Source organism: Bos indicus, chromosome X (genome assembly GCF_029378745.1).
Source record: "Bos indicus isolate NIAB-ARS_2022 breed Sahiwal x Tharparkar chromosome X, NIAB-ARS_B.indTharparkar_mat_pri_1.0, whole genome shotgun sequence".
Lineage (NCBI taxonomy): Eukaryota > Metazoa > Chordata > Mammalia > Artiodactyla > Bovidae > Bos > Bos indicus.
Window position 1 is genome coordinate 80,387,896 of NC_091789.1, and position 21,922 is coordinate 80,409,817.

General features: G+C 37.9%; 1 protein-coding gene and 2 pseudogenes across 7 annotated transcripts in view; 1 reads left to right on the top strand and 2 right to left on the bottom strand.

The window, feature by feature from the left end:
- LOC109554747 (alpha-1,2-mannosyltransferase ALG9 pseudogene) overlaps nt 1-5,947 on the bottom strand; it is a 38,204-nt pseudogene extending 32,257 nt beyond the window's left edge.
- Nucleotides 1-21,922, top strand: part of ATRX (ATRX chromatin remodeler) — a 285,985-nt gene that overhangs the window by 32,636 nt on the left and 231,427 nt on the right. The window lies entirely within an intron of this gene.
- On the bottom strand, nt 5,994-6,512 carry LOC109555137 (alpha-1,2-mannosyltransferase ALG9 pseudogene; annotated as a pseudogene).

The window sequence follows — 21,922 nt, forward strand, 5'->3', positions numbered from 1 at the left end:
GTCTTGCTTTTTCCATGATCCAACGGATGTTGGAAATCTGATCTCTGGTTCCTCTGCCTTTTCTAAAACCAGCTTGAACATCAGGAAGTTCATGGTTCACATATTGCTGAAGCCTGGCTTGGAGAATTTTGAGCATTACTTTACTAGCGTGTGAGATGAGTGCAATTGTGTGGTAGTTTGAGCATTCTTTGGCATTGCCTTTCTTTGGGATTGGAATGAAAACTGACCTTTTCCAGTCCTGTGGCCACTGCTTAGTTTTCCAAATTTGCTGACATATTGAGTGCAGCACTTTCACAGCATCATCTTTCAGGATTTGGAATAGCTCAACTGGAATTCTATCACCTCCACTAGCTTTGTTTGTAGTGATGCTTTCTAAGGCCCACTTGACTTCCCATTCCAGGATGTCTGGCTTCGTAGGTGAGGGTGAGTGATTGATTACACCATCGTGATTATCTTGGTCGTGAAGATGTTTTTTGTATAGTTTTTCTGTGTATTCTTACCACCTCTTCTTAATATCTTATGCTTCTTTTATACCATTTTTGTCCTTTATTGTGCCCATCTTTGCATGAAATGTTCCCTTGGCATCTCTAATTTTCTTGAAGAGATCTCTAGGCTTTTCCATTCTGTTGTTTTCCTCTATTTCTTTGCACTGATTGCTGAGGAAGGCTTTCTTATCTCTTCTTGCTATTCTTTGGAACTCTGCATTTAAATGGGTATATCTTTCCTTTTCTCCTTTGCTTTTCACTCCTCTTCTTTTCACAGCTATTTGTAAGGCCTCCTCAGACAGCCATTTTGCTTTTTTGCATTTCTTTTGCTTGGGGATAGTCTTGATTACTGTCTCCTGTACAATGTCACAAACCTCCATCCATAGTTCATCAGGCACTCTGTTTATCAGATCTAGACCCTTAAATCTATTTCTTACTTCCACTGTATAGTCATAAGGGATTTGATTTAGGTCATACCTGAATGGTCTAGTAGTTTTCCCCACTTTCTTCAATTTAAGTCTGAATATGGCAATAAGGAGTTTATGATCTGAGCCACAGTCAGCTCCCGGTCTTGTTTTTGCTGACTGTATAGAGCTTGTCAGTGGTCTCTAAATAAGATGCTAAAAACAGAGTCAAGAAAAGAAAAATAGATAATATGGACCTAATTAAAATAAAAAATTTGTGTGTTAAAGCACAGTCTCCATAGTGAGAAGACAACCCACAGAAAAAATGTTTGCAAATCATTTATTTGACAAGTGTTTAATTTCCAGAATACATAAAGAAAATTTGCAACTCAGCAGCAAAAACACAACTCAGAAAGTGTACCAAGGACTTGAATAGACATCCATTTACTTTTTAAAAAAAATGTGATAAGGTACACATAACATAAACCTTTTTAAAGTTTACATTTCAATAGTGTTATGTACATTTTTGCCATTTTTAGATTGTTGTACAGCCAATCTCCAGATCTTTTTCATCTTGCAAAACTGAACCTCTATACCCTATAAAGAATAACTCCGTATTTCCCTTAGCTTCTCTTTATTTATAGTCAATGTCTTTAAAGTGGTGTCTTTAAATATATATAAAGACAACATATATATGAGTCTTGGTTGAGTCAACTCTGACATCTGATTATATCCACCTCATGTTCTTGACATTTTCTGACTCTTAGTGAATTTAGATCATTCACATTAAAGTGAATTTTGATGTAATTGGTTTAATACCTGCCATGTTTATAACTTTGTTCATTGTGCTTGTTTTCTTCTTTATCTTCTTTTTTGTCCTTTGGTTTTAATTGAACATTTCTATGATTTCATTTTATTTCTTCTTATAAATTATACTTCTTTAAACATTTTTATTGATTGCCTTATAGTTTGCAATATACATTTATAACTAATCTCAGACCCTTTTTAAATAACACTATACCACTTCAGGAGAAGGGCATGGCAACCTACTCCAGTATTCTTATGTATAGAATCTAATGACAGAGGAGCCTGGCTGGGTACAGTTCATAGGGTCACAAAGAGTCAGATATGACTAAAGTGATTGAGCACACATGCATACCTCTTCACAAGTAGTGTGGATACGTTATAACAGTATTCCCAATTCCTCTTCTTATCCATAAGCTATAACCACCCAATGCATTTTTTGCTATTACTAGTTTGGACAGTTGACTATTAAGTCAGTTAAGGATAAGAAACATGAGAGATGTTATTTTACCTTCACTTATTTCTCATCTAATGCTCTCTTCCTGTCTTTATGTAGGTGTGTACTTCTGACCTGTATAATTTTCTTTCTCTTTGAAGAACTTCTTTCAACATTTCTTGCAGGGAAAAGCTACTGTCAACAAATGCCTTTGGTTTTTGTTTGAGAAAGTCTATTTTTCTTTTACTTTTGAAGAATCATTTTACTGGATACATTATTCTAGCTTGGTGAGATATTTCATTCTGCTTTCTTCTTGCTTGCATGGTTTTGGACAATATGTAAGATCGAATGCTTATCCTTGATCCTCTATAGATAATATTTTTTTTCCTGGCTTTTTAAAAGATTTTTCTCTTTGGCTTTGTTTTTCTGCTGTTTGCATATGAGAAAACTAGGTGTAGATATTTAGTATTTACACTGCTTGATATCCTTCTTCTCTGGTATCTGTCATTAATTTTGGAAGCTTTTCCACCGTTCTTTTATTTCAAACATTTCTTCTGCTATTTTCATTCTTCTCTGTATTTCAGTTACATTTATGCTACAACTTCTGTAATTGTCCTACAGTTATTAGTTTTTCTGTTCCCTTTTATTATTTTTTCTCTTTGCATTTCAGTTCAAAAGGTTTATATTGACATTATCCTCACTGATTCTTTCCTCTTCAGTCTCATTGATTCTTTCATTGGCTGTGTCCATCAAAGGCATTCTTTCTTATATAGTGTGTTGGCTTTGTAGCATTTTCTTTTCTTTATTTGAGTTTTCATCTCTGCTTACATTACACATCTATTCTTGCAAGCTGCTCACTTTATCCCTTAAGAATCCTTATTGTATTAGTTATAGTTATTTAAAATTTACCTATCTGATAATTCCAAAACTCTTTGTCTTCTCTGAGTCTGGTTCTAATACTCTCTTTGTGACTTTAGATTGTGTTTTTTCTTGCCTTTTAGTAGGACTTGTAATTTTTTGAAAGCTGTATGTAATAAGAAATGAGGTAGTCAGGCTTTTAGTGTGAGCTTTTATGTTAACATGGCAAGGAATGAGGCTGTGTTTAAAGTTTGCTGTAGCTGTTTATACCAGAGCCTTTATTTCTTCTAGTTTCCTTGTTTTAGTTTTTTTTTTTTTCTTCCCTTTTGTCTTTGGGTATTCTTAAGAATTCCTTCTTAAACAGAATTTGTATCTTATAGCTTTCCCATTTGTAATTCTATTTTATTATATTAAATCCCAGGAGTTGGAGAGGGAAACTGATCTTATGCCCTTGTCCCTGGGCTGTGACCTTCAGAAATGTTTCTTAGCCTTTCCCCTCCCTACTTAGGTGAGGTAGGAAAGCTGGAGGAGGCTGAGGTTGTCTAATTGCTCTTCCTCTAGGTAGATAATGCTGTGGTGTAGTAGTTTACCTTGAGAGCATGACTTTGTTAAAAAGAGAATGTTCTGGGTGTATTTTAATATTTAATATGGTTACTTTCCCCTCCTTCTACTTAAGGTGCAGTAGGATTTTTTTCCCCTCAGATCTTTCTCATGAAAACCTGAAAACCTTTTGGGACTCCTGTAGGTAAAACCCAGCAAAGTGTGCCTCCCATTCCAACTGGGAACCCAGGATTTTTTTTTTTTTTTTTAAACTCTCAGGCTAATCCTTTTTGGCTTCCCATAATTCATCAGTTACTGTTGAAGTGTTCTCACTTCAGAAAAAAATGTGATTTTCTGTATCTGCCTGTTTTCCTTTTTTTTTTTTTTGGTGATATGTTCTGTGTCCTTGGGCTTCCCTGGTGGCTCAGCAGTAAAGAATCTGCCTGCCAATGCACAAGACACAGATTTAATCCTCAGGTGGGGAAGATCTCCTGGGAAAGGAAATGGCAACCCACTCCAGTATTCTTGCTGGAAAATTCCATGGACAGAGGAGCCTGGCAGGCTACAGTCCATGCAGTTGCAAAAGAGATACAACTTGGTAACTAAACAACAGCAACCTGTGACCTCAGGTCTCTAATGGGTCTAAGAAAACTTACTGATTTTCAATTTATCTTTTTTCTTGTTGTGAGTATAGTAGTGAGACTTCTAAGCTGCTTACTTTTTGTAGCTCACTGTTTTTTTTTTTTTTCTGTTTGTTTTGGCTTTTTAAAATAAATGAACCCATGTGAAATAATGTAACTGCGGCTTTTCCGGATCCTCTCCTTTGTTTAGAATGCTTGTGTAACATCTTTCAGGGCTTGATCTTTGTGAGAATCAGGTTCCAATTTCAGTTGGAAGTTTTAGAAATTGAATTTAAAACGATTTGTTTTTCTTACTGTTAGCACCTTATGTTTAATTGCTGCTGTATCCAAATAAGGATAGTATGGTAAGCTCAGTGGATTAATCATGCGTAGTAAAACTAGAGAACTTAGGTAATTTAATGTATTCATAGTGTTTTTATTAAAAATTAAATGAAAAATTAATGAATATATGCAAAATAATAAAGCAATGAACAAAGATGAAAAATTTTGGAAACGTATGCTATAGTAATTGAAGGTATCAATACATTTTTGAAATATTCTGAGTTTTGAGAATTATCTATTAGCATAACTACTTTTCCTATTCATTAAGTTAATTAGTCACTATGCCTTCACTTCTTTTGAAGAATGCAGTATAGGGTTGGCTTTGATTAGAGATAGAATTCCTGATTTTCTATTACAAGTGCAAATTATTTAATTTGCTTTTACTAAATGCTTACTTCATTTACCAAATAAGTGTATTTTTTGTGTGTGTGTATCAGACAGACTTTTTTACAAATGTTACAAGCAATGACCTGGAGAGAGTCCTGTCTGTGGAATCACCATTTAACAAGATGATTATCCTTTGGGGCCATAGGCATGGTGCTAACCTCCACTTTTCTTTGGTTTGTTTTGCTTTCTGGGGTTTGAGGATAGTATAGTTTGCATGCACTGTATACTGATCTGACAGGAAGAGACATAGAACTTTGAAGATCTGGAAGCATCAAGGAATGGTCTGTAGGCCAAGTTGATCCATTCTTCTCTATTGGATGAATATTTTGGCTCCTGGTTTGTTACTCTCATGGTGTCCAAATCCACTAGCATTTACTGATGTCAGTATATCTGGATGGCTCCTCTAGGTTCTGGTCATTCATATCAGTAGGAACAATCTGTAGGCCAGTGTTCCCTCTGGAAAAGGTTTTGGTAGCTGGCCTCTGAACTGTAATGGAATGAACTGAAGCTGCCAGTTATTGGGCAGAAGGAAGCTGCTGGGAAATCTATACCATTTTTTTCCCTTTACAGACATAAACAGCTTGGCCTTCTGGGACACTGTGGATGGTTGGGTCTGTGGCAGTTCAGTAAAATTCTGGATACAAATCAAGGGGCCCATAATACCCTCTGAACAGTGCCACAGAACAGGAAGAAGGTAAGAGTCTAAACAGGAAGAGTGTTCCTAACACCAGCCAATTTGATGTCAAACAGTATCATGCTCCAGGCGGTATTGCTGAACCATGAAGTGGTAACATTTCAGAAGTGCAGAAAGTGCCACAGCACCACAGAGACATATAAATGGATATACAGGGAAGAGAACTCTCTCTTCTTTATGAGGCTGGATGAAGAAAATTATAATTGAAATATACATTGGAACCAAGTCTTAAGTTGCATAGTCGTGTCTGACATTGTGACCCCATGGACTATAGCCCACCAGGCTCCTCTGTCCATGGGATTTTTCAGGCAAGAATACTAGAGCGGGTTTCTATGTCCTCCTCCAGGGGATCTTCCCAACCCAGGGATCGAACCCATGTCATGTGTGTCTCCTGTATTATAGGTGGATTCTTTACCATCTGAGCTACCAGGTAAGCCAGTGTTGGTGGCCTAAATTCTGATCATGAAATCTCTGCAGTAGGTATTCTATAAAAAATGTCAGTGAGCGAAGACCACACTAAAATTCAGAAATTCATTAATTAAATAAAAATACCGGAATTCTGTACCATAAAGATCAGGTCCATGAAGAGTAAAGACATTATACTAAACAATGTTGAGTGGTGCAGTCACCAAGTTTCTGTAATAGTAGCTGTCAGTGACTACCACAGTCACCAGAAGGAGAATTAGGGCAAACAGCAACCAATGAAAGAAACTCTTCCAACCTGTTTCATGACCAGCAAATCAGAGGCAATAGGTAAACCAAGAGCTACACTGAATGGCCAGCCTAAGATAGCCCCAGTTGCTAATCCAAGTATATTAATGGAAGTTTGTCTGTATACCAGCCAGTCATAACTATCAAGGTAGTGTACAAACAGAAACTTCTAGGAAGGAATGCTGATAATGAGCAAAAGATGTCAGTGCTGAGAACCAAGAAGGCTAACATTTGATGCACATGCAACCCAAACTTCTTACACACAGCCTTGTAAAAGTAGAGTTCACATAAATAGCTCACAAAAGCTAGTAGACATTATAAAATGTAAAATACAAGAATCTTGAAGTGAAATCACTCAGTTGTGTCCAACTCTTTGTGACCCCATGGACTGTAGCCTACCAGTTCCTCCGTCCATGGGATTTTCCAGGCAAGAGTACTGGAGTGGGTTGCCATTTCCTTCTCCAATAAGAATCTTAAAAATAAGCTGGGGAATATTCCCAAGCCTGAAACCCCTTCCCATAGATGAGGTAGTGTGTTGGTTCCCAGTAGTTGAGTGTTTCATCACAGTCAGAGATGTTGCTCTGGAGAGTAGCACATAACCTTGTTGAGAGCAGATACCTGAAAGCAGTAGATCCTTCTGGTACCCAGACCTGTCCTGCTTTATTCCCATATGTCCTGCACTCTAGGGTTTTTTCACTAGTAAAATGAGACCTGAGCTGGGGCATCTATTTAAGTCTGATGAATATCCAACATCCACCCACCCTGGTAGTGCAGAAGGAGCAGGATGAAGAGGCTGTGGGCCCTCCTGGCTGGAAGACTGGGCCAGGCACAGCCCCTCACTGTACAGGCATAAGCGCCTTTCTGAGCCTTGGTTCCCTGTAATAAAGTTTTCATGAAGTTTAAATCAGGTCAGTGTGTATAAAATGGATGTTAAAATTTGTCATGGTTATGTAAGGAAACCCGAGACAGTGTGGGCTAAGAAAAATTCCACCATTTACCCTAATGTTTGATTTTCCAGTGATTGGTATTCATTGGCATAGCAGCAACCTGTTTGGACCTTTATCACATTTGAGAGTAAAATCAAGGCATACAAAGTTTATAGAAAATTAGGCTTTATTTTATATTTTTGCATAGTTAATACTTGCCAGCAGTTAAAAGGACTTTTTGTAATTTTACTTGAATAAGGACATAAGTTAATAGACATACTTGAATGAATAGTAAACTTGTAGTAAATGAATTGTGGAAAATCTGTTGGATTAGTGAAAAGTCAATTGTGAATTACTATTTAATTTAAAGCCTATATCTCCATGCACTTAGGAGTAATGCAATGAATTTATTATATTACAAAAATGTAGAAGAAAAAGTATCACTTGAAATTTTATCACACAGGTAATATTAATGTTTTTATTTTTTTGCAAATTTTTATTTACTTTGAAACATAGTTGTGATTATACTTCATGTTCAGTTGCTTTTTTTCGTTAAACATTGTAGCATGAAGTATTTTTTATATTGTAATTGAACTTTTTGGAATTTAAATGGCTGGTATGGTATTGTATGACTTAGGCATGACTGTTGAGCCATTATTATACATTTAAGTATTCATAGTTTTTTTGACCGTTGTAAATAGCTCATAGATCAATGTCTTGTGATTAAAGTTATTTCTTTAGAATTATTTTATTTGTGTAGATAAAAAAGAGGCAGAATTATGCAAGAGAATATCAAAGACTTATTGCTAAATTGTTTTCTAAATCCTTGTATTACCGTTGACCATATATGATAGTGTGTATTTCATAGCATATTATTCTACAATTAATAGTCATTTTTCCATTGAATATTTGATAGATTAAAAAGAGGTATTGCATTTAACACTTAAAAATTTTATTTATATTAATTTTTGGCTGTGCTAGGTCCTTGTTGCTGCTTGGGCTTTTCTCTAGTTGTGGTCAGTGCTTGGGTTTCTCATTGCTTTGGCTTCTCTTGTTGTGGAGTATGGGCTCTAGAGCACAGGCTCAATAGTTGTGGTGCAGAGTTGTAGCTGCTCTGGGGCATGTTGCATCCTCCCAGATCAGGGATCCAACCTGTGTCTCCTACATTGGCAGGCGGACTCTTCACCACTGAGCCACCAGGGAAGCCCCATTTAACACTTTTTATAGCATCTAGTAAGTTGTACTGTCATGTTTATTTCTTCATGCAGTTTGCTTACTGTTTAAAGGAAAATGTTCACAATTTTTTCAAGTTTCTATAAGGGAAATGGAGCAAAGTAGTATGTTTTGCATTGCTTTATTTATTTTTTGTTAGCTATAAATACCTTTATCTACTAACCAAAGGAATGTTCCTGTTTTTGTCTTATTGAAGTATAGTTGATTTATAGCTTCCCTGGTGACTCAGTGGTAAAGAATCCACCTGCCAATGCAGGAGATGTGGGTTCAGTCCCTGGGTTGGGAAGGTCCCCTGGAAAAGGAAATGGCAATACATTCCACTGTTCTTGCCTGGGAAATTCCATGGACAGAGGAGCCTTGCGGGCTACAGTCCATGGGGTCGCAAAAGTTGGACACAGTGACTAAACAACAACATATTTGATTTATAATGTTGTGTCAGTCTCTGCTGTACAACAAAGTGACTCAGTTATTCTCATGTACATATTTTTAAAAAAGTTAATTAATTTGACTGCTTCAGGTCTTAGTTGCAGCAGGTGGGATCTTTGTTGCGTCATGCAGGATCTTTCCTTGTGGCATGTGGACTCTTAGTTGTGGCACACAGACTCAATGGTTGTAACCTGTGGGCTCCAGAGTGTGCAGGCTTCAGTAGTTGTGGCACATGCATTCTCTAGTAGTGGCTCATGGGCTCTATAGCACTTGGGCTTAGTAGTTTTGGTTTGTGGGCTTAGTTGCTCCCTGGCATGTGGGATTGCCAGGTGGGAACAATGTTAGTTGTTCAATCCCACCTTAGTTCCCTGACCAGGGATTGAACCTGTGTCCCCTGCATTGCAAGGTGAATTCTTACCGCTGGACCACCAGGGAGTCCATATACATGCTTTCAAAATGTTCTTTTCCATTATGGTTTATGTCAGGAGATTGGATATAGTTCTTTCTGCTAAACAGTAGAATCTTATTGTTTATCCATTCTAAATGTAATAGTTTGCATCTACCAACCCCAAGTTACCAGTGCATCCTTCTCACTCCCCTTCCCCCCAGCCTTGGCAACCAGAAGTCTGATCTCTGTGCCTATGAGACTTTCTGTTTTGTAGATAGGTTCATTTGTGCCATATTTTAGATTCCTTATATAAGTGATATGATAAGGTATTGTCTTTCTCTTTCTGACTTCACTTAGTATGATAATCTCTACTTGCATCCATGTTGCTGCAAAAGGCATTAGTTTGTTCTTTTTATGACTAAGTAATATTCCATTGTATATATGTACCATGGCTTCTTTATTCATTCATGGGTCAGTGGACCTTTAGGTTGTTTCCATGTTTTGGCTATTGTAAATAGTGATGCTATGAACATAGGGGTGCATGTATCTTATAGTTTTGTCTGGGTATATGCCCAGGAGTGGGATTGCTAGATCATATGGTGATTTTAATGTTAATCTTCTCAGGAACTTTCATATTGTTTTCCATAGTGGCTGCACCAACTTACATTCCCAGCCAACAACGTAGAAGGGTTCCCTTTTCTCCACACACTCTCTAGCATTTATTGTTTCTAGACGTTTAATGATGGCCATTCTGACTGGTGTGAGGTGATACCTCATTTTAGTTTTGATTTGCATTTCTCTAATAATTAGTGATGTTGAACATCTTTTCATGTGCTGTTTGACCATCTGTATGTCTTCTTTGGAGAATGGCTATTAAGGGTTTCTGCCCATTTTTTAATTGGATAGCTTTTTTTGTTGTTGAATTGTATGTGCTGTTTGTATATTTTGGAGGTTAAGCCCTTGTTGGTTGTATCAGTTGCAAATATTTTCTCCCATTCCATAGAAATAGTTTCCTTTGCTCTGCAAAAGCTGGTAGGTTTGACTAGGTCCCATTTGTTTATTTTTTCTATTGCCTTGGAAGACTTATATTTAAGTCTTTAGGCTACTTGAATATATTTTTGTGCATCGTGCGACTGTGTGTTCTAAATTCATTGAAATACATGCAGCTATCCAACTTTACTGGCAACACTTGCTAAAGAGATTTTTTTCCCCATTTTATATTCTTGACTCCTTTGTCAAAGATTAATTGACTCTAAGTGTGTAGACATCTGGGCTCTATAGTCTGTTATTTTTATTTGTATATCTGGTTTTGTACCAATACCACACTATTTTTTTTAATTACTGTAGCTTTGTAGTATTGTTTGAAGTCTGGGAGAGTTATGCCTCCTGTTTTGTTTTCATTCCTTAGGATTGATTTGGTGGTTTTGGGTCCTTTTTGGTTCCATATAAGTTTTTGGATTATGTGTTCTAGTTCTGTGGAAAATGTCATGGGTAATTTGATAGAGATCTCATTAAATATGTAGATTGCTTTGGCTAGTCTTGGCCATTTTAACAATGTTAATTCTTCCAATCGAAAAGCATGGCATATCTTTCCATTTCATTGAATTCTCTTTAATTTTCTATATTAATGTTTTATAGTTCTCAATGTATAAATCTTTCACTTCGTTAAGTTTATTCCTAGATATTTTATTATTTTTTGTTGCAATTTTAAAGCAACTTTTTTTTACGTTCCATTTCTGACATTTCATTGTTCATGTAAAGAAATGCAAACAATTTCTGGATATTAATCTTGTATCCTACTACTTAGCTTAATTCATTGATTAGATCTAGTAGTTTTTGTGTAGAGTACTTAGGGTTTTCTATATATTCTATCATATCATCTTCATGTAGTGACACTTTTACTTCTTCCCTTCCAAATTGGATACCTTTTATTTCTTGTCTGATTGCTGTGACTAAGACTTCCAATGCTATGTTGAGTAGAAGTGGGATCCTTGTCTTGTTCCAGATTTTAGCAGAAAGGCATTTTGGCTTTTCCCATTGTATATTTCATTGGCTGTGGGTTTGTCATAAATAGCTTTTATTATGTTGAGATATTTTCCCTATATACTCAGTTTGCTAAGATTTTTTTTCATGAATGGATGCTGAATTTGTCAAATGCTTTTTCTGCACCTATTGAGATGATCATGTTGTTTTTGACTCCAGATTTTTGTTAATGTGGTGTATTACATTGATTTGCATATGTTGAACCATCCTTGTGAACTTCGGATGAATCCCACATGGTCATGGTGTATGACCTTTTTTTTTTTCTTTAACAGGTTGTTTATTTATTTATATTTATTTTTGACTGCAGTGGATGTTTATTGCTGCACTTGAGCTTTCTCTAGTTATGCCAGTAGAGAAACTCTTCCTTGTGGTGTGCTGGCTTCTAATTGTGGTGGCTTCTCTTGTAGAGCACAGGCTCTAGGGCATGTGGGCTCAGCAGTTGTGGCATGTGGGTTCAGTAGTTGTGGCACATAGGCTTAGTTGCTCCGTGGCATGTGAAATCTTCCCAGACTAGGGATCGAACCTGTGTCCCTTGCATTGACAGGCAGAGTGTTAATCACTGAACCTCCAGGGAAGTCTCTGTATGGGAGTTTTTTATGTGTTGTTGGATTCAGTTTGCTAATATTTGTTGAGAATTTTTTTCATGTATATTCATTAAAAAATCAGTTCAGTCGCTCAGTCGTGTCCGACTCTTTGCGACCCCATGAATCACAGCACTCCAGGCCTCCCTGTCCATCACCAACTCCCAGAGTTCACTCAGACTCACGTCCATGGAGTCAGTGATGCCATCCAGCCATCTCATCCTCTGTTGTCCCCTTCTCCTCCTGCCTCCAATCCCTCCCAGCATCAGAGTCTTTTCCAATGAGTCAACTCTTCGCATGAGGTGGCCAAAGTACTGGAGTTTCAGCTTTAGCATCATTCCTTCCAAAGAAATCCCAGGGCTGATCTCCTTCCGAATGGACTGGTTGGATCTCCTTGCAGTCCAAGGGACTCGCAAGAGTCTTCTCCAACACCACAGTTCGAAAGCATCAATTCTTCGGTGCTCAGCTTTCTTCACAGTCCAATTCTTCACATCCATACATGACCACGGGAAAAACCAGTGTGGGTGGCTACGATGGCGCACAGAACGCGGGCGGCTGCGACGGGCGCACAGAGTGCGGCTGAGAGGACCTACCCCACGTCCGAGGTCAGGGGTAGAAGCCGGGAGGACCCCATGCCCGAGGGGCCGCGGCCAAGAGGAGTTACCCCACGTCCGAGGTCAGGGGCAGCGGCCAAGAGTGCCAGGCTGCGACGGCGCAGGAACGGCCGAGAGGAGCTATCACACGTCGGAGGTCAGGGGCGGCAGCCGAGAGGAGCTATCTCACGTCCGAGGTCAGGGGCCGCGGCGGAGAGTGCCAGGCTGCCACAGCGCAGGAGCAGCCAAGAGGAGCTACCCCATGTCTGAGGTCAGGGGCGGCGGCCGGGAGGAGCTACCCCATGTCCAAGGAGTGGTGGCTGTACGGGCACAGGAGGGCCTAGAGGAGCTATTCCACGTTCATAAAAAATATTGGCCTATAATTTTCTTTTTTGGTAGTGTCTTTGGTTTTGGAATTAGTGTGATGGTGACTTCGTAGAATTATTTTGATATTGTTCCCTCCCCTACAGTGTTTTTAGTAGAGTTTGAGAAGAATTGGTATAGGTTTTTTGTATATTTGGTAGAATTTGGCTGTAAAGCTGTCTGGTCCAGGGACCTTTGTTTGTAGGGGATTTTTTTTTTTTTTTAAATAGCAGATTCTGTTTCACTTCTAGTTATCAGTCTGTTTAAATGATCTATTTCTTCCTCATTCAGTTTTGGTGGGCTGTATATTTCTAGAAAGTTGTCCATTTCTTCTGAGGTGTCAAATTAAAATTTTTTCAGTTGATTTTGATCTAAGTTTTTATTATATGTGGACTTCTTAACCCTTCTCATTTATTTATTTATTTTTGGCTGTGCTGGTTCATTGTTGCTGTTTGGGCTTTCCTCTAGTGGTGACTGTGGCTTCTCTTGTTGCCAAGCACAGGCTCTAGAGTGTGTGGGCTCAGTAGTTGCAGCTCCTGGGCTCTATAGTACAGGCTCAATTGTTACTGCACATGGGATTAGTTGCTCCACCGCATGTGAGATCTTCCCAGATCAGGGATTGAACCTGTGTCTCTTCCATTGGTGGGCGGATTCGTTAACACTGAGCCAGCAGGGAAGCCATAACCCTTCTGTTTTGTAAAAAAAAAAATTACTTATTTATCTGCACTGGCTCTTAATTTTGGTAGTAGGATCTTCAGTCTTCATTTTGGCATGAGGGATCTTTAGTTTCAACTTGTAAACTCTTCGTTGGAGAATGTGAACCCTTGCAGCCTGTGGGATGTAGTTCGCTGACCAGAGATTGAACCTGGGCTCCCTGCATTGGGAGCACAGAGTCTTAGCTACTGGACCACGAGGGAAGTTCCTTGGTTGTCCAATTTGTTGGCGTATAATTATTCATAGTATTCTCTTAGGTCTTTCTGTATTTCTGAAGTATCACTTGAGATTTCTCCTTTTTCATTCCTTATTTTGTTGATTTCTCTCTCTTTTTTCTGGGTGAGGCTGGCCAGAATCTTGTCAATTTTGTTTACTTTTTCAAAGAACTCGTCCTTGGTTTTATTGATTCTTTTTTATTTTTTAAATCTCTCTTTTTCTTATGCCCTGCCTGATTTTTATTATTTCCTTCTGTTGACTTCAGGTTTTGTTTCTTCTTCTTTTTCTAATTCTTTTAGGGGGTAGGTTAGGTTGTTTGTTTGGGATTTTTCTTATGTTTTTGAATAAGGCCTGTATTGCTGTGAACTTCCCATTTCTTTTCCTCTGGTTGATTTCTAGTTTCGTTCCTTTGTGATCAGAGATGTGATTGAAATAATTTCTGTATTCTTAAATTTGTTGAGGTTAGTTTTGTGCCATAGTATGTGGCCAGTCTTTGAGCTTGTCCCATGTATTTTGAAAAGAATATGTATTTTGGGTTTCTTTTTGAATGTAGTATCCTGAAAATATCAAATAAATCTAAGTATTCTGTTGTATCATTTAGGATCTCTGTTGCATATTTTCTGTCTATAGTATCTGTTTATTGATGTGTATGGGTGTTAAAAGTTTTTTATTATTATTGTTATTCCCATCAGTTTCTCCCTTGTGTTTGTTAGTATTTGTTTTATGTATTTGGGTGCTCCTGCATTAGATGTATATATGTTGACGAGTGCAAAACTCTTTTCTTGTATTGATTTTTTTATCATTATATAGTTTCCTTGTTTTTCTTTATAACAGTTGCTTTAAACTATATTTTGTCTGATATGAGTATTGCAACTCCCACTTACTTTTCATTTCTGTTTGCATGAAATATCTTTATTCATTCCTTCAATTTCAATCTGTGTATGTTCTTTGCCCTAAGGTGGGTCTCTTGTAGGCAGCATATTGTAGGCTTTTTTTTAAATCCAGTCTGCCACTCTATGTCTTTTGATAGGAGCATTAGTCCATTGAGATTTAAGGTAATTTTCGATGCATATTTATTGCTATATTAAACCTTGTTTTCTAGTTGATACTTTGTTTCTTTTGTTTCCTTTTTCTTTCTGTTTTTCTTTTTGTGGTTTGATGATTTCCTTTTATCTTAATTCTTGTGTTCTCTTGTTTTTGGTTTTTGTGAATCTGCTGTATGTTTTTTAATTTGTGGTTACCTTGTTTTTCAAGTATCTTAACTCCTTTCTGTATCTGCTTGCTTTAGACATATAGGTTAAACACATTCTGAAAAAAAGAATGTATTTTCTTACTCCTTCCCCACATTTTATTATTTTGATGTCCTTTTTTACATTTTCATGTTTATCTTGTTGCTCTTCCTTGTGTTTACCATTACTTTCACTAATAGGTTTTTTATTCTCTCTTTTTGATATATGTACTGGCTAATTTAAGTGATTTATTTTCAAATTTTGATTTCCTCCTTCTTATATCTTCTTGCTTCTTTTCTATTTAGAGAAGATCTTTCAATATTTCTTTTAAGATAGATTTAGTATTTCGGTAGACTTTGAGTTTTTGCTTGTCTGAGAAATTCTTTATTTCCCTACTGTTCTAAATGATTATCTATCTTGCTTGGTAGAGTATTCTAGGTGGCAGGTTTTTCCCTTTCAAAACTTTGAATATATTTTACCACTTCCTTCTGGCCTGCATTGTTTCTGTAGAGAAATTTGTTGATAGCCTTATGGGGCTCTTGCAGCCTTTAGAATTCTTTGTTTATCTTTAACTTTTGCCATTTTTATTATCATATGTCTTGGTGTAGGTCTTTTGGATTCATTTGTTTGGGATCCTCTGTGCTTCTTATATCTGGATATCTGTTTCCTTTAGGTTTGGGGAATTTTCAGCCACAATTTCTTCAAATACATGTTCAATCCCCTTTTCTCTTTCTTCTTCTAGAAATCCTAGTATGCATAGATTGGGATGGTTTATATTATCCTGTAGGTTTCTTATACTGCTTTCCTTTTTTTTTTTTTCATTTGACTTTCTGAATGTTATTTTGCTTCAGTGATTTCTATTATTATGTCTTTCAGGTCACTTATTCTTTCTTTTGCATTATTCATTGAATTATTCATTGCTTTTAGCTCAGTTTTCATCTCAGCAAATGAATTTTCTAATTTTTCTTGGTTCCTCCTCATACTTTCTAGCTCCTTTTTACAATAATCTGCATTTCTGTCAATAACCTTTCTTAATTCTTCAGTATTTCCATTACCTCCGTCTTTCTTGGAGGGTAGGGCCTGTGGCATGTAGGATCTAGTTACCTGACTAGCGATCAAAATGGTGTGGTCTGCATTGGGAGTGCAGAGTCTCAACCACTGGATCACCAGGGAAATCCCATTACCTCCTATTAGACTAAAAAAGAATCTGTTTCATTGTTTCTTCCTTCCAGGTAATTTTCTTGGACTTTTAACTGAGAGTGGTTCATCTGCTTCTTCATCTTCCTTTTATTTATCTTATTCTGTGAGTTTAAGAGAAGCAGTCTTGGAGTGCTGTTATATGCTGGAGCATTCCTGTGTAGCTTGTGTGGGGTTAATGTTTTTTGGCGTGAGGGAAGTTTTTGGTCTGGATGTTTGCCACGTTTGCCATCTCTTTACTCAACATGTGCTGGCCATTATCCCCTTGATAGAGGGTGTGCAGGTGTGTTACCCATGCATGCTTCCAGTAAGGCATGGGCAGTGGTTGGCTCCCAGTTGTGGGACGCTTTGCAGCAGTGGTCTGTGTTTACCTCTGGGGTCTGAGGTAGATATGCCTGCTTCTAGAGCTCATATAGGCCACCTGAGAGTTTGTCTGTGAGAGAGCCGATTTTTAGATAGGTTGGTAAGGAGTCCATGGCCCTCAAGGAGGAAGGGGTCCTGGGTTCTCAAGGAGGAGAAAGGGGCAAATGTTTTTTTCTATATTGCTTTCTATCGGGCTTCCCTCGTGGCTCAGACAGTAAAGCGTCTGCCTGCAATGCGGGAGACCCGGGTTCAATTCCTGGGTCGGGAAGATCCCCTGGAGAAGGAAATGGCAATCCACTCCAGCACTCTTGCCTGAAAAATCCCACAGACGATGGAGCCTGATAGGCTACAGTCCATGGGGTCCCAAAGGATCCGACAGGACTGAGTGACTTCACTTTCACTTTAGCTTAGTCAAGTAAGATGCTTTTTCTTAAACTCTGAGTTATTATGAAAACAGTCTTTAAGACTAACTTTCTTTAAGCCCAGAGCTAATAATTACACAACAAAACAACTCATCTTGCTCAAGGGTGTGTTTTTCCTTGAGTTCCCTACTGATGATTATATAACAACAATGTATCTTGCTGACTCATTTTTGAGAAGACCCTGATGCTGGGAAAGATTGAGGGCAGGAGGGGAAGGGGACGACAGAGGATGAGATGGTTGGATGGTATCACCAACTCCATGGACATGAGTTTGAGCAAACTCCAGGAGTTGATGATGGATAGGGAGGCCTGGCGTGCTGCGGTTCATGGGGTCGCAAAGAAACTGAGCAACAGAACTGAACTGATCTTGCTTGAGGACATGTTTCTCCTTCTTAACAGGAACCTTCTGACTAATCCTGTTATCTTAAAATATGTTATGGGAGTGGGTCTGGTTGGTAAGAACTTTATATTGTTCTGATCTTGTTAATTTAAGATGTATGTTGTGGGAGTGGATCTGGTAAAAGTATGTAAGGCCTTGGTAAGACTAGGTAGTGGGACACTCTCTGTTCCCCTTTTGATATTCTTTCTCTGTCCTTTTTCACTGTAATAAAATTTCTGTCATGCAAAAGTTCTGAGTAATCAAGCCTGGTCCCTGATCCCAAAGCTAAATCTTTTTTGGAGATTATGAATCCGACACCATTCACTGTAAGCTATCACCTGGAGAGTGACTCTTTTCTTACATGCCCCCTGACAATGGTGCCCTGACTCTTTGGCAGGTCCAGGCCTCCTTCCGCAGTATCCTTATAGCCCCTCAGGCTGTCTCCATGTAGCCAACCCTAGTCCTCTCCCTTGGGTCTGACCTCTGAAGCTGTAGCCTTGGCACCCAGTGCCTGCCTTTCCCAGTCCCTCCCAGTGTCTCAGACTGGGAAGTGCCGGGTGGCCATCACCATCTGTGCAGATCTCTCTCTGCTGTGTTCTTAAGGCAATTCCTGCACTCTCTGAGGCTCTGAAGCTCTCCCTCTGTCCTGGCTGATCTCCCTACCAAGTGAGTGGTATTCCTAGTGTGGAGACATTTCTTCTTTCACAGTTCCCTCTCAGGGTCACGGGTCCTGCCCCAATTACTTTTTCTCTCTTTTTCTATTTTCTTTTGCCCTACTGAGTTATGTGGATATTTTCCTGCCTCTTTGGAAGTCTGAGGTCTTCTGCCAGTGTTTTGTAGATGTTATATGAGAATTGTTCCACATGTAGATATATTTTTGATATGTTTGTCAGAGAATGTGAGCTCCATGTCCTATTCCTTCGCCATCTTGATCTGGTCTCTGTTTCTAGTTTTTTTAATTGAATTATGATTGATTTATAGTCTTATATTAGTTTCATGTATACAGAATAGTGATTCACAGTTTTTATAGATTATGCTTCATTTAAAGTTGTTACAGGGACTTCCCTTGTAGTCTGGTGACTAAGACTCTGTGCTCCCAATGCAGGGGCCCAGTGTTCAATCCCTTGTCAGGGAACTAGACCCACATGCCACAACTAAGACCTGGCACAATTAAATACATTAAAAATGTATATGCAAAAAAGTTATTATAAAATATTGGCTATATTTCCTGTGCTGTGTAATATGTCTTGCAGCTAAATTATTTTATATATATAGTAGGTTTTACTTCTTAATCCTCATACCTATTTTGTCCCTCTCCTTTGCCTCTGGTAACTACCAGTTTGTTATCTGTGAGTCTGTTTTGTTTTATTCATTTTTTTGGATTCCACATATAAGTGACAACATACAATGCTTGTCTTTCTCTGACTTACTTCAGTAAGCATAATACCCTCGAGGTTCATCCATGTCTTTGCAGACAGCAAAAATTTCATTATTTCTTATGGCTGAGTAATATTCCATTGTGTAATATAGATCATATCTTCTTTATACAGTCATCTGTTGATGGATACTAGGTTGCTTCCATATCCTGGCTATTGTTAAGTAATATTACTGTGAATGCTGGGGTGCATGTATGCCTTCAAATTCATGTTTTTGTTTTCTTTGTATATATTCCCAGGCTTGGAATTGCTGGATGATATAGTAGTTCTAGTTTTAGTTTTCTGCAGAACCTTCATACTGCTTTTTATAATGGCTGCACCGATTTACATTCCCACCAACAGTGTACTAAGGTCCCCTTTTTTCCACATCCTCTCCAACACTGTATTATTTGTAGACTTTTTCATGATAGCCATTTTACAGGTGTGAGATAATATCTCATTGTAGTTTTGATTTGCATTTCTCTGGTGATTAGTGATGTTGAGCATTTCTTCATGTGCTTGTTAGTCACCTAAATATCTTTGGAAAAATTTCTATTCAGGTTTTCTACCCACTTTTTGTCTTTTTTAAGAGAAATATTGAGTTGTATGTGAGCTGTTTATATATTTTGGATATTAACCCTGTATCAGTCATATCATTTGCAAATATTTTCTCCCATTTCATAAGTTGTCTTTTATTGATGTTTCCTTTATTGTGCAAAAAGTATTATGTTTAATTAGGTCCTATTTGTTTATTTTTGCTTTTGTTTCTTTGCCTTAGGAGACAGATCTAGAAAATATTGCTAGTGTTTATGTCAAATAATGTCTGTTTTCTTTCAAGAGTTTTATGGTTTCCATCCTTACATTTAGGTTTTTGATCCATTTTACATTTACTTTTGTATATGTTGTGAGAAAATGTTCTGATTCTGTTCTTTTTGCATGTTTGTCCAGTTTCCTGTATTACTTATTGAAGAGACTCATTTTTCTATTGCATATTCTTTCCTTCTTTGTGATATATTCATTAATCTTAAGTGCATGGGTTTACTTTTGGGTTGTTTATTCTATCCATTGATTTCTGTGTCTTTTTTGGTTATTACCATACTGGTTTGATTACTGTAGCTTTGTGGTATAGTCTAAAGTCAGTGTGATACCTCCAGCTTTGTTCTTCTTTACCAAGATTGCTTTGGTTATTCCAGGTCTTTCATACTTACATACAAAGTAAGATTGTTTTTGTTCTAGTTCTGAAACCATTTACAACAGATTGGGACTCAAACCAAGCCAAAACCCTGCTTGGGACTTGAACCTACGTGGCTGGGACTCAAACCCAGCCAAAACCCCGCTTAGGACTTGAATCCACGTGGCTGGGACTTGAACCCAGCCAAAACCCTGCTTGGGACTTGAACCCCCGTGGCTGGGACTCAAACCCAGCCAAAACCCACAGCTCCTGGTTTCTGGACCTAATGAAGCTCAGGTTCTTAATGTCTCATTGCAGAACAAATTCAGTGAGAGACAAAATGATAGGTAAGAAGTGGATTTATTCAGATACAGAGAGAAGCACACTCTGCAGACAGAGTGTGGGCCATCACAGAGGGTGAGTGCAGCCATGAACTGTGGCGGGGTTAGTTTTGATAGGCTGGGTAATTTAATAGGCTAATGAGTGGGAGGATTATTCCAGCTATTTTTGGGAAGGGGCGGAGATTTCCAGGATTTGGGCGACTGCCCATTCCTTGGTCTTTTAATAGTGCCTTGGAACTGTCATGGCACTTCTGGGTGTGTCATATGGATCAGATTGAGGACCAAGATCTAGTCTTGTCTGCCATCTTGGTCCCATTTGATTCTAATCATTTAGAATGGCCTTGGGTGATGTTATTCTTTCAAAAGTTTTGCCCTGCCCCTTTCCCTCCTGTTACAGTTCTGTGAAAAATGCCTTTGGTATTTTGATAGGGATTTCATTGAATATGTAGATTGCCTTGAGTAACATTGTCATTTTAACACTATTAATTTTTCTAGTCCATGAACATGATATATCTTTCCATCTGTTTCTGTCATATTTTTCTTTCATCAGTGTTTTACAGTTTTCAGAGTACAAACAAGTCTTTTAACGCTTTAGTGAGATTTTTGGTGTGGTGGTAAATGGGATTGTTTTTTAAAGCTCCCTTTCTGATAGTTCATGTTATTTTACAGAAATACAGTAGATAGTTGTATCCAGTATCTTTATCAAATTGATGAGGTCCAGTAATATCTTTGGTGTGTTTTTAGGATTTTATATGTAGGGATGATCCTAATTAAGTCAGTGCTTGGAAATAGTTGTGTATAAAACATGTGTGATAGAGATAATAGAACACAGTGATGAAAAATAGTATTGTGAAGATTCAGCAAATTGAGCTTGTTTATTTTAACAGCTTGTTCCTCTAAAATGATGTTGGAATTTTTGTAATACCTTTTCATAGATCCTGGTACAGGTGACATTGTTCATAACACATTCTCAGTTGAAGACAGTTTGAGGTTTTCTACCAACAGCTGTGGTTTCTTCAAACTTCTCTTCTAGCTTTCAAGAAAACTGTGTTTTCAAAGGTGCACTCAATTTTTATAGTGAGAGATTCGCTGTCAGAAGTGATGACATAATCTGGCTTGACCACTGCATCCATTTTTCACAATGCCAGTCCCACTCATACTGCCTTTATATATCCCTCAACATCTTTACTCTTCCTTTATATATTCATCAAAGCCATTTTCCTGTTAGCTGATGAATGGTAACTATGGTTGGCCTTGGGAACAATGTCCTGTGTGGGAAGCAGGGCACTTGGTCCTGGGAGGTGTGCTTTACCTAACCCCTTTTTAACCGCTGGCCCCCATTCCCCTGAGCCAGGAGGTGCAAACTAGCTCTCCTCAGGACTTCGCATGTCCTTTCTGCAAGCTAAGTTGCTTTATTATTAAAATAATTTACTTATTAAATTGTAGTTCTTTCATACTTTAAATTGTTAGAACATTGTAGCTAATGCTTAAGTTCCATTTAAACTATTTTTTGATGTATTTTGATTAATATAGCACTAGTTCAACTGGTATAGTCTGTCATGTAAATGTATAATCTGTCCTTCCTGTTTTTTATGGTTAATTAGGTTATTTCCAAATTTTTTTCTGATACAAATAATACTG